General features: G+C 47.1%; 1 pseudogene; it reads right to left on the bottom strand.

Moving 5' to 3' along the window:
• Positions 1 to 3,420: 3,420 nt before the first annotated feature.
• LOC136515303 (uncharacterized) lies at positions 3,421 to 6,963 on the bottom strand (annotated as a pseudogene).
• Between the last annotated feature and the right edge of the window lie 6,416 nt (positions 6,964 to 13,379).

Genomic DNA, 13,379 nt, shown 5'->3' with positions numbered 1-13,379 from the left:
GAAAAGAACTCGGTTTTCTGAAAGAACTCGGATAAGACTTCATCTCAGAAGCAGAACTTGAGTTCGAATCGGATGCGTGAAGTCGCGGAATCCGAGTTGGATTGGAAATCGCGAGCTGCGCGAATCTTCCAACAAGCTGATCTGTCGTTGTCATCGAACTGAAAGAGTCCTGATGATGATCTAAATCTTCGAGGAGACGGCCTTGGAGCTTGCCATCATCGTCCGCCTCGTAGATCCATGAACCGAAGATGAAGATTGATCCCTCCGAGAAGATCATGTTGTCGAGGTCCATCGAGCTCTCGGATGCAAAGTCGCCGAAATCCCCTACCTGGCGCGCTAGCTGTCGATGTTTGACCACCGATAGCCTACCACGGGGGTACCCGGGGCAGTATGTTCGGGCTTCAGTGTATGCAGAACTCGACGGTTAACGCAAGAGACAGTCGATTTATCCTGGTTTAGGCCCTCGATCGTGGATCGAGTAATAGCCCTACGTCCAGCCGGCGTTATCCTTTGCGTTGGATTGATCGTTAAGTGTTGTGTTGTGTACAATTGTTCTCTTCAACTCCTGATCCAAGGAGCGCTGGCCTCCTTTATATAGTCAGGAGGCCAGAGTCCTAGTCGGTTTGCAATGAGAGTTCCTAATAGGATTATAGAATAGTACTACTACTAAGATTACAGGGGGGAGAATCCTAGTTAGACTAGTACTTCTCCCTTCCTTGCGGGGTATCCTGTGGGTCCCGCACCGACAACGGTCATGACATGACCGGACGCTCTGTCATAAGTGACCGGATGCTGAACCCTCAGCGTCCGGTCATTTCCAGTAAGCTCCCAAAGACTGAAAAACTTGACCGGACGCGTCCGGTGGTACTTGATCGGACACAGCCAGCGTCCGGTCAGTTACCCTGACTTCTGTGCATCTATGTTAGCTCTGACCGGACGCACCCTACCAGCGTTCGGTCAGTCAAAGGACCAGCGTCCGGTCATATGACCGACACCAGGTAATCACTGCTACGCCTGACCGGACGCGCCGGTCCCCTTGAGACCAGCGTCCGATCAGTTGAAAAACAGCGAGACTGACCCTCTATCATCTCTATCTCCTTCACCCTTGCTCAAATGTTCCAACCACCAAGTGTATTACCTTGTGCACATGTGTTAGCATATTTTCACAAATATTTTCAAGGGTGTTAGCACTCCACTAGATCCTAAATGCATATGCAATGAATTAGAGCATCTAGTGGCACTTTGATAACCGCATTTCGATACGAGTTTCACTCCTCTTAATAGTACGGCTATCTATCCTAAATGTGATCACACTCACTAAGTGTCTTGATCACTTAAACAAAATGGCTCCTACTTTTTATACCTTTGCCTTGAGCCTTTTGTTTTTCTCTTTCTTCTTTTCCAAGTTCAAGCCTTTGATCATAACCATGCCATCACCATTGTCATGATCTTCGTCATTGCTTCATCACTTGGAATAGTGCTACCTATCTCATGATCACTTTGATAAACTAGGTTAGCACTTAGGGTTTCATCAATTAGCCAAAACCAAACTAGAGCTTTCACCATACCGCTATTGATGCCCAGAGGCACGTGGGGGGCCTCACCGTATGGGAGTTTTAGCAGCGCCTACAATACTATTTATGTCAGGGTGGCTGTAGAGTACTATTCGACATAGGGTATGGTCCCTGGTACAGTGGTTTTGACTTGTGAGCCTTGCCTTGCTTTTCACCGCACGTCTTCTAGTTCCTACCGAGCGGGCGTCCCCGGTCGGATGGCTCTAGTCGGCTCTGAGTGCACCGATCGGAGAAGAGCGGGCAGCAGGGTTCCTGCGATCCCCGGTTGGACACGTAGGGTCGGAGTCAGAAGTAGTGTTTTGGTCCAGGCCTTCCGATCGGAGAGGCCGTCCGGTGGCGGCTGGAGTCGAAGCGAACGCTCCGGTCGGAGAGGTGGGCCCAAGCAGTCGACGAGCGGGCATTCTTCCTCTTCGGCCAGACCTTTCGGTCGGTGACATGGCCACCCTTCCGGCGTGTCGTTTTAGACTCTTGGGCCAGCCCATGAGTTACGTGCTGCCGGCTTGGGCCGAGCCTTGGCGTGGAAGCCGGTCCCCGAGGGACCCCGGGTTTATGAACCCGACACCTAGCATTTGTTATGAATTTAGATATACACTATTTTGAGATACATGGAAAAAATAATGGGCATTCTCTGTAGCGTGAATAAGGGGACAATTTTTTGCTACAACAATAACGTGAATAAGGGGACATTTTTTGATAGGGGCCGGCATCGTCTACTTTACAGTTCACAACAAACAGCATCCGGTCACTGAGCAAGGAAGGTCGATGATCACCAGGATAGCCCCAGCCACGATGGGCACCACCAGGTCCTTGCTGTGGCACGGACTTCTTGTAGATGCCCGCGCTAGTTGCAAGTCGCTGCCCCACGAAGATGTCCGTGGCCTCGACGATCTTGCCGTCGCTGTCCTTGCCTCCTTGGTGAGGCAGCCCACCATGAAGCCGCGATGTCCGCCACCTGCACCTAGGCGCAGCTGTTGTTGGGGTAGCCGGTCTAGTGCATGCACACCGGCCGCGGCACAGATGCGCTTCTCCACCTCCTGCGTCACCTGTGTCTCGATGATGGCCTGCCACTAACCTAGCTGACTTTTTCCATGACGGCTAGAACCATCACGGAAAGTGGTAGAAACCGTCAGGGATAGTTTTCACAGACGGAAACCGTCAGGGATACACCGTCGAGGACATACTGACAGGAAAGGTGAAGTTTCCCTGACGGAAAACCGTTAGGGATTATTTTCTGACGGTTAAAACCGTCAGGGAAGATCTAACGTGACGGTTCATACCCATTCCGTCAGAAAATATTCCTGTCAGGTACTAAACCGTCAGGGTTGGTTCAAGCTTTCCCTGTTGGTCGCAAGCCCGTCAAGAAATGTTTGAACTTTCTCTGCTGGGTAGCAAACCGTCAGGGTAAGTTTTTTCTTCCCTGTCGGTTATCAACCGTCATGGTTGATGCTACTCCTGACGGTATAGCTTTGACAGGAATTAATTTTCCCATTGGCTTGCAGATCCAAAATATAGCTTATTAGAGCCATTAAAAATACTTTTAACAGCAAATAATTGCAACAATAACAAAGTCATTGAACCATTCATCCATACTCAAGTAATACAAACATTACATTCGATGGTCTTTGAATATCATTCAAGTTGTTCATAACAAATACAACTCAATCCAAAGCTAAATTACAGTTACTGCCTCCTACTTAGCCTTCTAGTTAGGTACAGCTAGCATAACTTGAAGTACAGGATCAGCCACATGCTCAAATGGCAGTTTCATAACAGGAACCTATGAAGGCAATATATACCTCTATTACTTTAAGATGACATGCCTTGACCCTTGAGGAGGCAAAATCTGCTAGTAGGTAGCTGCTATCTCACAACCAACATACCTCTGTTGCACAACACGTCCTTCAAACAGCATGTTGGTTGTTGCCTTGGCCCTTGAGAAGGCAATCTGCTGGTAGCTAGTTGCTCTCTCAACCAAAAACTGCAGCTTTGATGGCAATGTGCAGCTGTTTCTGCACAAGCCTGCATGCTGTGAATAGACATTATGTAGCTGCTACTTCACAACTTGCACCCATGCCTTGAATAGCAACAGAATCTGCTTTTGTTGCATGACGACCAAAATACCTCTCTTGCACAGCAAATGCCCTTCAAACTTGCTGGTTGTTGCACAAACCTGTAGTCCAATGAACAAAAGATTACGGCTCCAAAAAATACTTCCTACCATCACACAAATCAATGGCCATCACTGTTGTCCAGGTTGGCTGAAGCATGAGAGGATCCATCTATGGCCCCTCCCTACATCCAAAACGAAATAAATTGGACCGTTCATGAGAACATGTATACCAGATAAATTCTGGAAATGATTAACTATGAAAGGAGCATACAGATAACAAAAAAAACATGCAGTTAAAGTATGACAATGTGATAACTTAATATGTATCAACACTTAAGATTTAATCTCACCATCTCATTTTCTTCTTCCTGCAGCAGTTCAGGTGGTATCTCTATCTGTACTTTGCTAACAATGAGCTGCAAGTGAAGAATTACCAACATGATCAATATTTTTTTGACCTTCCATTTCAGTTTCAATGGAATCATTGTTGATGTCGATTGGAGGCAAACGATCTTTTGGTGCCACGTGGTACACTACCCACCAGTCTATCAAACTAGAGTTATCACTAGCATATGACAGATAATAAACATGTGTAACTTGACTTGCCGACTCAAATGGTTCAAAATTTTGAAGCCTGGAGCTATGCTTCATTTCCACCAAGCCAAGATTTTCAGTTCGCCTAACACCCCTAGAGGTTGGATCAATCCAGCGGCAATAAAATAAAACCAGATCAAGTTGTTCCCTGCCTTCCCAAGAAATTTTAATGATGTCTTCAATAACACCAAAGTACTCAAGAGCATTTCCATTGGCATCAGTACACGTCACACAAACACCTCTATTGGTTGTAGCCAATCCTGCCTGCTTACTCTCATACTTCTCGGACCGAAATCTATATCCATTCACATCATAGCAACCATAGGAGGACACCCTTTTGCGAAACCCATATGAAATTTGACACAACACATTGTGAACACTTGATCTGATTGCACACTGCAAACAGTTGCATTTCATTTATTAGTGTTTATTATGATTTAAATAGGAAAAAAAACTTGCTGAAATTGAGTTATGACATTACTATGTTTTTGAACCAATCAAAGAAACTGGGGCCTTTCTTTAATCGATATGCATTAGCCTCACACATGCATTGTGGACATGCAAAAATCCCATGAGTGCTCCATCCAGCAAACATGCCATATGCTGGAAAATCATGTATTGACCATAAGTATGATGCTCTCATTGTAAAGTGTCGCTTCACCGAAGCATCATATGTATCTACCCCAGCCCACAGATTTAGCAATTCATCTACTATAGGTTGCAGCAATACACTTAGGTTTTTTCCAGGATGTTCTGGTCCAGGGATGACCATAGCAAGGAATATATACTCAGGCTTCATACAAACACCAGGTGGAAGATTATAGGGAACCCAAAAAACTAGCCAACAAGAGTAAGAAGCTGCATTCAATTTATATGGTGTGAACCCATCAGTTGCAAACCCAAGTCTTACATTCCTAGCATCTTCTGCAAAATCTGCAAAATCATCATCAAATTGTTGCCATGCCTTGCCATGACATGGATGCAGCATTTTTGTAGACCTTGCAACATGACTTTCTTTGTGTGAACGCATTAGTTTTGTTGTGCCCTCATGTGCATATAATCTTTGTAACCTATCAGTAATGGGCAGGTAGCGCAACACTTTACATGGAACCTTGTTTGATCCATCCTTATAGCGGGAGGTACCGCATATGTCACACTTATCCTTATCCTTGTTATCTTTGTAGTATAGCATGCAATTTTTTTCACAAACATCAATTTTATGGTATGGCATACCAAGGCCCTCTAGCAATTTTTTGGAACGATAGAAATTTTGGGGGATCCTAGAATTAGGAGGAAGGAGTTCATGCACAAGGCCCACAAAATCATCATAACATGCTACTGACAGATTGTGCTGTGATTTAATGGCCAATAGACGAGCAACAGCAGAGAGATTAGAGTGCAAGGTTTGGTCATGTACTCGCTCTCATCTGCACTAGCAACCATTCTATAGAAAGCTTGGGCAAAACCAGTTGGTGTTTCCTCAACTAATGGTGGGTGCCCACCAGCTAAGTTAACTAGCATAGCATCCATCTGATCTGTCTCACCAAATCCCTCATGTTCTACCTCTCAACCAATCACAAGGTCATTCTATAAAAAGCATAGCATAGCGTCACTCGGTGCTGGATGGCGCGGGGAGGACGGCGGATAGGAAGCGGAGGAAAAGGATTTAGGGGAAATAGATGGAGCTGTCATGCGGGCGTCGGCGCGGACTGAAGGCGCAAAGTGGAAAGTTTTCCATCGCGCGCGCTCGTTTCGCTTGTCCCTCTGTTCGGTGGGCCAACAATCCTGGTAGGGCGCGAAGGCCATCTTATTGGCTGGGACGAGCACCTGTGACAGCAGTGAACCGAAGGGAGAGAACTTCCCGGACGGTACACAGGTCACGTGGGGGATGAGTCTGCGCCTCTGACAGGAGACGCGCAGCCGAGGGGAGTGGGCTTGGCTGACAGGAGAAAACACGTCTCTGGTAGTGGCTATACAGAAACTTCACACACCACCAGTAGTTCAACAGGCAAAAACCGGAAACACGAGGTTGGTACTTGGTAGTTCCTTTCATCGGAAATGCCATGATTTTATATCCATAAATCAGTGGATCAAAACATTGGCAATTTATAATGCAAAAAGTAATAATTCAGTTGTCATCGAGTGTGATCATCGGTAGACAGCAGCTGATTTACATAGAAATGTCAATGTGTTTTCTTTTCTCAAAGGAGAACATTATCCGGGCTTGCTCCTTGCTCCAATATCGAGGGAGAACGTGTGTGTTAGTTAGCCAGGAGTCTCCCACAGTAGCGCACAGAAAAGGATACATCCGAACAAATTCCGGGCAAAGGATACAAATCAGGGGTAAAAACAAGTGTTCTTAGTGGCACCAACACAATACAACTTTGTGTCGCTGCATCCCAATTCCCAATTCAGGATCTGACCAAGTAGTATAACAATTTGAATCAGAGCTATTGTCAAATGTAAAGGAACGCGGTCGTTGCATCTAGCTACGAAGAGATGTAATGCACTCAACTTCATGACCATATATTAAAGGAAGAATGGTCCTTCAAATTAGTTTACCAGAACACTAAGTGGGAGTAGTTTCAGCAACTTGACCGTGTCTCCGAGGCAGCGAGGCTCCCAGTCGATCAGCCTCTTCACCCTCGTGGCGGTGCGACCCATGCAGGAGCGCAGCGCGCCCATGGCTAGGCCGTCTGCCCAGGCCAACAGCGGCCAGCGGCGAAGCCACAGTGCATGTGTCGGGGTCATGCGACCCCGATAACTTTGTACGAATCAGTGGAACCCCGCGTATTCCGGCCAGCTACGACCCCATCAAATTGAGTTCATGAATCTGTGCGACCCCGGCAGCAGTTTAGTCTAGATTCGCCGCTGACAGCGGCAATCGCCAGCCCGCCAGGCGCCCAGGTCGCTGGCCTGCTGGCCAATAATTATTTTGATAGAAAAATCTACATGCTACAATAATATGAAATGAAGGGAGTATTTAATAGTAGGCTCAATGCACGCAAATATATCGAGCAATAGTTAATTTAGTTGCAAGCAGATAAAATAGTGTTGTAAGGCGTCAAATGAATAAAGCTAAAGATATCTTCTGAACAATGACACCAATAATTTATTGGACACTTTTGCTTCATACCAGTAGACATGCACGTACTCGACACGCACGTGTCTATCAAAATAATCTTTATATCAAACAATAATAATGACAATGAAGCTTTGGAGAAGTCAACATATATCATATAAAAATATAATTGTCAAAATCGTTATTCTTTTCTTGAGTCATGTTTATAATTCTATTTTGCCTATCCGTCTTTCTCCAAACAATTATCACGGGAACATAATAGTGAGACAAGGGTGTTTTTGGCACGACTTCACGTCCGCAGGCTTCTATGCCGGAGCAACGAATCATGGCTTCTTGTACGTATGTGAGAAGGGCTCCCGCTCGTCCAAACGCGAAGTGCTTCTCCTCTGGCTCGGGTGCCGAATCGGTTGGCGGAGCAAGAGGCGGAGCGCCATCAAACCGGCTGAAAGTATTTGAGCATATTTTCATTATTTATTCAGTAAGGTAAGTTGAATGCCAATGTGATAGCCATTCATAGTTTCAAATTCCTTCTTTTTAAGAGATATACAAATGCCATAAACCCATGTAAAAAATATTTGGAGAATTGCAAAATTCGTTAATGAGTTATAGAGCAATATCCATTTCCCATTGCAATTTTTTTTCACACAAAATGATGCCAGTCCATAGCTAGGAAGAGAGCATCAGGATTCAGTCACATATGAGCTTCATCATGGATAAAATGGTTATTAGAAATCAACAAGGCCACTCCAAGCTGAAAGTTTCAGTGACATTTGGATTATATTGATATGAATGTGGTACAACAATGCAAAACTATGGGTTATCAACATATGAATTTTGAATAGCTACATTGGGAAACCTCTAGCCAAAATACAAAACATAATTGCTACATCCTTCCCTCCTCTACATGAGGATGTCTTACCAGAAAGAATATATCAGTATTGCTTATCCTCAAATGTGCAAAGTCAATTTCGACAATCATAAAGTAGAACAATAGACATATGTTCAGAACATTGAAGAAATGAAAGCAGCATGCAAGTCCCACAAACAAGATATCAATTTAAGCGCTGTGCAACAAGAATTCAGACAGACAGAACAAAGATTTGGGTATTGGGATTCATAGTTTAGAACCTTGTTGTTATGCATCATTAGGCCATTGCAAGTGTAAATCTCTGCATCTTGCAGCTTCTTCGTGTCTCCTGCATTTATCTCCTAAGAAATCAAGGTGCCAAGCAGATGCATGCACCACAGATTAGCTTGAACGCAGGAATTATATATGCTGAGTACTCAAATTAATAGCATTGAACAACACAAATGGAAAATACAACACAAGTGAATTCTATTTCGGCCAAAATAACACGTAATAACCATTGTTCTGGAACCATGTGGCTCCAGCAAATCTGCTGTGGCAGAACCGCCCGAAATAGCGTACTTACGGAGGCGCTCGTCTTCCACCAGACACTAAGCACCCCGAAAGCAACTACAGCGAGCGGTGTCCGTCGGGCACACCCCGAGGGAGAACCCGAAAGATCCATATTTTTCCCAAGGATCCAATAATGAGAACGAGTTACAACACAAGTCCATCTCATACATTAGAGTTTCTTTAAAAGTACATTATTACAATACCAAATACAGAGTGCGGAATGATAAACAGCAGAATATTAAAAGATAACATCTAGCGATAAGATAACGAGGATTTCGTCTGAGCCCACCAGAAGAATCCTCCACACAAGGTACTCCTCAAGCATCACCTGCAACAGGTGTAAATAAACCCTGAGTACATAATGTACTCGCAAGACTTATCCGACCAGTGGGAATACTTTTCCGACTCCAAGGGATATGCTAGGCTTTATGGTTGCTGGTTTTCTTTTAGCAAAAAGCAATACTAATAGTGAGTCCTTATTGATACATTATTATCATCAGTCGTATTAAGTTTGCATCTAGTCAATCTATATAAGCACCTGTTCTACTTTCAAGCAAGAGTTGAGCAATCGATGTTGTTCCTTCTCCTTTTCCACTTCCAGTTCTTACTACGGTGCTAAACCGCAGACAAGCCGTACCGGATAGCCCGACGATTCGTGAATCAATGTGCCCAGCTGGGTGCCCCGAAGACACACGCCCCGCTTGTACCCCAGGCACAAGCAGGACTAACCCACCACTCTCCTGTCCCGGGTGTCCAGGTCCCCGTCCAAACTTGGACTCCAAGCCCCCGCCCCTGAGTCCTGGACTCAGTGCGGTGCAAGGACCTCCACCACCTCCTCGTCCCATCAGTCGGTCCGGAAAGAGCCGGATCTGCGACAAGAGAGCAGCAAGCCTTCCCTGCGCCCATACCCAAGTATGTGCTCGGGACAATAATCTGTGACTTGCCTAGAGTCATATGCAACGACCGGTCCTTAATCGATACAGACAGGGAAAAAATGTAACTGGACTATGCCCTGTTGGCCGCAAGACACAACCCCTCACACCCACCAATACCAAATCCACATCCCTTCCCGGTCACCATTTTCCTTTCCATTATTTCATCATGATATCATAGTTTAATCACCTATTTGCGAGTAACAGCAGGTTACTCACGCTACCGATATCCTGAGCATAGCAGCTACTCGACCTGTACTAGTAGGACTCATGGTAGATATATTTATGCATGTAGTTTCCATAAAATGCCTGTAACGTAAATGCATATCATATATATATATATATATATATTCAGTGATCATTTAAAAATAGGGGTTATGCACCGGGGCTTGCCTTGGGTAGGTGCCGGGTCAGCAAGGTCAGTACCAACAGGTTCCTAGGCTCCCTCCTATGCGAAGAGCTCCTCCTCGTACTCCTCGATCACCTCGTCGTACTCCGGCTCACAGACGGGTACGAAGTCTACCTGTTCGTGATCTACATGAAATGATGATGCAACGATTAACACTACGGCGACAGCAACTCTAAATGCAAAAGTACATCGATTAAACCACTAAGTGAGATCTACCCACTAAAGGCTAAGCTACGTATTGTCACCACCAACAAGTATTAAACATGGCATCTATTCTAATAGCACTTGCTAATGTTCCTGCTCCGAACGCTAATTTACACTATGTGCGATAAAGCAAAGGTAATAGCCACTCCATCTAACAACTCGTTCTAAGGCTACAAAATTTACAGCAAGCCCATAATATCCTAGTGAACATACTGTAAAATTTCTAAAGCTAAAACTATTACCGATTTGCCACAAGAATTCCTACAAACATTAATCTACATAATGCTAAGTTCTCTAATTAGAATTTATGAGCCTATAATCATAACAGCTAACCGTGAACTAATTACACTAACAGATAGATGGTATTTTTGCGAACCTAACAAAAGTAGTTTCACTATTTTTGGACAACCACACAATTTACTACGATTTATCGAAGTTGGATTCATAACAAAAATGAATAAGCATTTCTATCCTCTGGAAAAATAAGAAAACCGAATTCTCTACTTCGGCCCACATCGCGCGGCTCAGCCCAACGCGCCATCCCGCCCGCGCGCGACAGCAGGCCACCGCGCAGCCCACGCAGAGGCGCGGCCCAGATGGCCAACGACCCACGACGGGGGAGGGCCTACACGCGTCGGCAATTATGCACGGGCACCCCCGAAGTCCTAGATAATCTCCACGAGCGCTAGGGCACTATTTCCTCAGTCTAGGATTTTACAGTTGCACCCTCCCTTTTCTACTTCTTTACCGCGGCTAAGTCCCTGGCCCCCAGGGCGCGCACCGGCGCGACGGCACGGGCACGGGACAGCCACGCTGGTGACACCCGAGTCCCCAAGACCTAACTAAGGGGCCGATGAGTACCTCCAAGGCAGCACACGTGGTCTAGAAGCGGTTCGGCGAGCAGGGGCGTCGTCCCAGAATCCCTCCCCGGCGGTGAACCCAGACCTGCAATGGCAGAGGCGTTCCCGTAAGCCACAGTGACAACGAAACAAACCAAGCAGCCAATGGGCTCGAGTAACCACCCACGAAGACCCTTGCGGTGATGGCCTGGCCGAAGGGAGCCCGAGTAGTGCTGGCCGCGTGCGCACCGACGAGGTGACAGCGCCCGGCGATGGCACGACCGCGGCGGTGGTGGCTGGCCTGCTGCGGAGCTACGGCTGAGGTGCGTGGGGTGCTCAGGAGGGTACGGCGAAGCTATGGGTGCACTGAATCGCTACGAGGTGCACTGAGTGACTGGCTCGCCGTTGGAGGGCGTCCGCCCAGCCTTATGGAGCCGGTGGCGCGGGATTACAAAATTTCGGCCCTGTCCAACGGCATACATAGCAAGGTGGGGACGGGATGTAGCCAGATACCTAACGAAGCCAAGCCTAAGCTGAATTGGAGTCTAATGCTACGGTCATGGCGAATTGAGAAGAATCATCTCGGTGGCCCAGGAGACAGCGGGACAGGCGAGCCGTCCGCACGGCCACTGCGGCAAGGCGACGAGCGCGGTATGGCATCATCGCGTCGGGCAGCATCAGACAAACAAGGCAGCACGAAAGCGATGCCGAGGTGACGGCGGGGCAGGCTGTCGCCCAGCGCATGAGCAGCCAACATGATGTCAATGGACACAGGACCGGTGGGGCGACGGGCGGCGTGTAGCGCGGGCCCAGCGCGCTCCTGGCCAAGGCAGTGCAGAGCAGGGCATGGCGCGGCAAGGTTGGTCGGTGGCCTGGGCGCAGCGCAACAGTCGGCGAGGTGGCGCACGCCAGCGGGCAGCAACGACCAAGGCACCGACGCTGGGTCAGCGCGCGTCAGCGTCACGGCGGCATGAGGACGAGGACTGCGCCTCGATGCGCAGTGCGGTCGGCAGCGATGGCGAACCGGCAGTGGCCGTGGTCACGGACAGCGCGGTGGCAGGCGGCCTTGGCATGCAGCGCCAGAGCCGTGCGCGTGCCCGGCGGGACGGTGGAACGCGGTGCGCGCACGAACGCGGCCGGCACGGCAGAGCACTTGCAATGCCAGCAGCATGCCAGGCCAGCGGTGACCGCGCCCAGTGTCAACTCCAGTGACGTGCACGCTTTTTAAAGCAAGCAGAAAACTTGTACACGATGCTCCAAAAGCCGAACTAACTATTTGATGCACAAGAGGGTACATTAATCTATCTATCGTAGTCATGACATCGTGCTACTGCTTAAGCCGATCGCTCCACAGAGCTTGCCAAAAGTGGCATCGCCGACCACTTCCGAAACTTACGCGAACGACGTTGAAACGAACGATTCCGCGTCGGAATCCAAACCCAGCCTACTCGAGGTACTAACCAGCTATCCTTGTCCGACCACACCTATTTTATCGCCGTTAGCCAAATGTTCTTTAGCCTTTTTGTTTCCAGAACAATTCGATTACACAGTATTATATGAAACGTAACCACGGACTCATGTTTCGTATGAATGTTTCAAGTGCCAAACATTGAATTATAATTCATGTCATACACATAATTATGATGCTTGTGAAATGTTTTAGCAAAACATTACAATGTAACACCGGGGTGTTACAAATCTACCCCCCTAAAACAAAATCTCGACCCGAGATTTCGTGTGCCAAGTGTGAGAAAGAGGTAGGGAGTACATTAGGCGCAATAATTAACTATCCGACCCAGAGAGGAGATGGGGATAATGCTTTAATATGTAGCTCTCTTGCTCCCAGGTGGCTTCGTCTTCTGAATGATTTTGCCATTGCACCTTGTAAAATTTTATCACCCTGTTCTTGGTCACTCTCTCCTTCTCATCCAAGATTTTTATAGGATGCTCCACATAAGACAGATCAGGTTGGAGCGGAAGTCCTTCTATTTCCACAGATTCTTCAGGAACTCGTAGGCATTTCTTCAATTGCGAGACATGAAATACATTGTGAACCGCTGAGAGAATTTCAGGGAGTTGGAGACGATAAGCAACGGGGCCACACTGCTGCAACACCTTGTATGGACCCACATACCGAGGGGCTAACTTGTCATGGACACCAAACTGATGTACCCCTCTCATAGGAGATACCTTGAGATACACATAATCCCCAACT

This window comes from Miscanthus floridulus, chromosome 17, assembly GCF_019320115.1.
Source record: "Miscanthus floridulus cultivar M001 chromosome 17, ASM1932011v1, whole genome shotgun sequence".
NCBI classification, from domain to species: domain Eukaryota; kingdom Viridiplantae; phylum Streptophyta; class Magnoliopsida; order Poales; family Poaceae; genus Miscanthus; species Miscanthus floridulus.
The sequence above is the reverse complement of the archived record's forward strand: the minus strand, read 5'-3'. Positions and strand labels throughout refer to the sequence as shown.